Raw genomic sequence first — 3,587 nt, 5'->3', positions numbered from 1 at the left:
TAATAGTATATAAGAATTCTTAGTTTGGCAGTATGGCACTTTCTCAAAAAGTTGGAAAGATGGCGAGCTCTGGTGGCCTAGTGGCAAGATGCTGCACTGTAATCCCAGAGGTGTACGGTTCAAATCCACCAGATGATTTGCTGGAAAAGGAGAAACAATCTCCTCCTGTACTAGTCAAATCTGATTTGACGGTACACACACACATACACACACATAATAAAAATTTTTTAAAAAGTTGAAAAGAGAAATACCACTTGATCCAGCAGTTGCACTATGGGGAATATACCCTAAAGAAACCAGAAAAGACAAATACTACATAATGCCACTGTTATAAAACAGGATTGACACGGGGTTTGGGGGCAAATCAAGGAAAAGGGGATACATTTTTTTTAAAAAAAAAAGAATTCCTTTCTTGCCACATCTTCTCCAATACTTATTACTTGCTGTCCTGTTAAACTTTGCCACTGCTACTGGAGTGAGATGGTATCTCATTGCAGTTTTGATTGGCATCTCTCTTATTGCCAGTAATTTTGAGCATTTCTTCAAATGTCTGTTGACCATCTAATATCTTCCTAGGTGAAAAGTCTTTCTTTTTTTTTTTTTCACAAATAGATTTTTATTGTAGTCATACATGATTTCTAGAACCAGAGGAATTTTCAATGTGGGGGCATTTAGGTGGCTCCCTAAAGAAATATAGTCAGTTTTCAGACGTAGGTTGTTGCTGGAATGTAGTTAATGAAGAGAGAAATGGGCCAAAAGGGAGGAGGGGAACTGGAGGAGTGCAGCTTGTGCAGTGAATGATTATTTGCTTTAAAAAACTTCTCTAGACACTGATAACCTTTTTCTCAAGTAAGATCCTTACTTGAGAAAATGCCCAACAAAATTAATCAGATATGGAAGTGATTGTGCCTACCATATACACAAAGAATACATTTATATATTTTATGAAGAAACCAGGAGAAAAGTAGGTTGGAATGAGCTCAGACTTATTCTCAGCTAGCTCATCACAGAGAGTGAGAGTATCAGTGCTGACAGCTGAGGAGTCGGCAGCCTAGATGGGCTCTATCAATAAACACAAGATCTCAGGCTCCTCTCCAGCACCTCTGGTCAGTGGAGCAAGTTTGCAGCAGGGGTGAGAGGGGATGCTGTGCTATTCTCCCCATCGTTCCATCACCATTTCATCTCCGGCTTGTTGGTCTCGAGGTAACTTGAGAGATCTCCCTGCTTCGGCTGTGCAGTCCAGAAGCCAAAACTTCTAGGAAACTTTTTGTATTGTGTATTGTGGTTCCTCCCAAGACAATCCTTACTCCAGGAGTGGTACGGTTCAGGTTATAAACTGTGAGAGCCTCTTCGTAGGTGGCTCCTCCAATTATGAAGACAATTATATCCTGAGGTCTGTCTCTGAGTGTGCTGGGACCAAGGTAAGGGTACTGATTTTCTTTGAGTTTTCCTTTGATAAGATGGTCCAGAGTCTCATGTAGGAAAGGTTGATGCTGTGTATATACATTTTCTACTCCCTTCAATCCTTTGAGGAACTGTTTGGTGATAGCCACAACATCTTTGGGGCTGAAGAGATCACTTCCTCTGACCCGTTTACCACCATATTCCACAACTGCAGACACGAGCTTTCGATACTTCTCAGAAACACCTTTATTCCTGAGGTCCATCATTAGCCCTGGCACACTGTTGCTGCTGTGTCGCTCGTAATGTAGAGCATAAAGCATCACCAGGCGCACAGCATCAAATTCCGTCACTTTGGGGTTCTGGAGGAGCCGCTTTACATTCTGGAGAGCACTAGAATGGTCATTTTGACAGGCCAGTTCTTGTTCAACCTCTGAAACCTCCAGCAGATTCCGTTCACTGACCAACCGAGACAGTTCTCCAACAACTGTCATATGCTTTGATACAGTCCCAGACATCTTCTTAAACTGTGGATAATTCTCAACAAATGCCTTCATGTCTGCTATTGATTCTAGTTTCTGCTGTTCCTTTGGCTTCTTCTTCTGAAAATCTTCCATGAGATTCTTTATATTGCTACCAATCTCAGCAAAGTTCAGATACATATTATTTGCATAGAATTCATCATTTTCTGCAGACAGGACCACTTCTCTCAAGTCTTTACTGATTCCTGGCACTCTGGAAAGATCAATCCGATTGTTGTTTATACCCAATAGTTCATGGACCATGGCTTGATATGTCCACTGGTTTAGCAATGGAGTGATGGCATCATCACAGCGATCTAAAATAAGTAGCAATGGAGGAACTTCAGTCCGCCGGAATTAAAAAAGTTCATATTCTTTAGATATTACTTGCTTAACACATTCAGCAAGTCTCTTTGCTGCCTCTGATGAAAGCTGATAACGAATCATAGGGCATTTCTTCAGGGATAAAAGAAGAGCGGTCAGTCCTTGAGTTGTTCTGGATAGCTGAGTTGGATCCCAATTGCGACCCTGGCAGCAACCCAAAATATTGAGGGAGAACAAATGTGGATTCACAGCAATGTAATCACCATAAAATTCCTGAACCTCTGCCACAACTTCCTGCTCATCAGCTTCAGCCAATGACTTCACATCACTCTTACTAATCACATTACTGAAATAAATAAAATATATACTATATTTGGGTCTTCGAAGCTCTTGAATCAGATAATCCACATTCTCCTTCGTAGGGCGAAGAAAACAGATTGCCTTCAGATGTTTCATAATTTCTCGATTTTGAGAGTCAATACGTTCAAAGAGGTACACTTCTTTCTGAAGAATCTCTGATTGTGTGTATACCATACTCACTATTCCAGTCGTCTCTTTATCCATGAGAAGCACTTTCATACCAGGTCCGCTGTCTTCTATCATTTTGGAAATGTACTGCTTCACAGCAAAAACCACGTTCATGGTGTCGAGTTGACAGGCGCCCCACAGCCCTTCCCGCCCCCCTTTCCTTGCTAAATAAACCCCCGGCCTGTCAGCGGGGTCTCAGTCGAAAAGTCTTTCCATGTCTTTTGCCCATTTTGTAATTGTGTTATCAGTCTTTTTCTTTTAGAGGCTCTGTAGGATTCTGTAAACTTTTGATTTGAGACCCTAGTCTGAAATGGCATTGCCAAAAGTTTGTTTCCAGTCAGTAAATTTTCATTCCACTCCATTGGGAAGTTTTTGATGAGCACAAGGATTTAATCTTAGAAGGTCCTATTCGCCAATTTTATCCTCTCTAACTTGTGTTTTTCTGGCTGTATTTAGCAGTCTCTTGATACCATAGACTCGGCTGTCTAAATCCTTTAGCTTCTTAGTTAATGTCTACTTCCATGACCATCGATTACAGATCTGAATAAAACGAAATCCTTGACAACTTCAGAGTTTTCGCCATTTATCATGATGTTTCTTATTGGTCCATTGTGAGGATTTTTGTTTCCCATATGCAAGGCTGTAATCAACACTCTTGGTACCAGCAGCCAGGAAATCAAAAGACAAATTGCACTGGGAAAGTCTGCTGTCAGGGACCTCTCCAGAGTACTGAAGAGCAACGATGGCAGTCTGGAGAGTAAGATGCTCCTGATCCAGACCATAGTCTTCGCAATTACTTGCTGTGCATCAGAA

The 3,587-nt window shown here is 41.3% G+C and overlaps 1 pseudogene; it reads right to left on the bottom strand.

Annotated features, from left to right (window-relative positions):
- Nucleotides 1-1,178: 1,178 nt before the first annotated feature.
- LOC102850426 lies at nucleotides 1,179-2,888 on the bottom strand (annotated as a pseudogene).
- Between the last annotated feature and the right edge of the window lie 699 nt (nucleotides 2,889-3,587).

Source organism: Elephantulus edwardii, unplaced genomic scaffold, assembly GCF_000299155.1.
Source record: "Elephantulus edwardii isolate Elephantulus edwardi_28Jun2011 unplaced genomic scaffold, EleEdw1.0 scaffold00315, whole genome shotgun sequence".
In the NCBI taxonomy this organism is placed as follows: Eukaryota; Metazoa; Chordata; class Mammalia; order Macroscelidea; family Macroscelididae; genus Elephantulus; species Elephantulus edwardii.
This window is presented reverse-complemented; position numbering and strand designations above follow the sequence as displayed.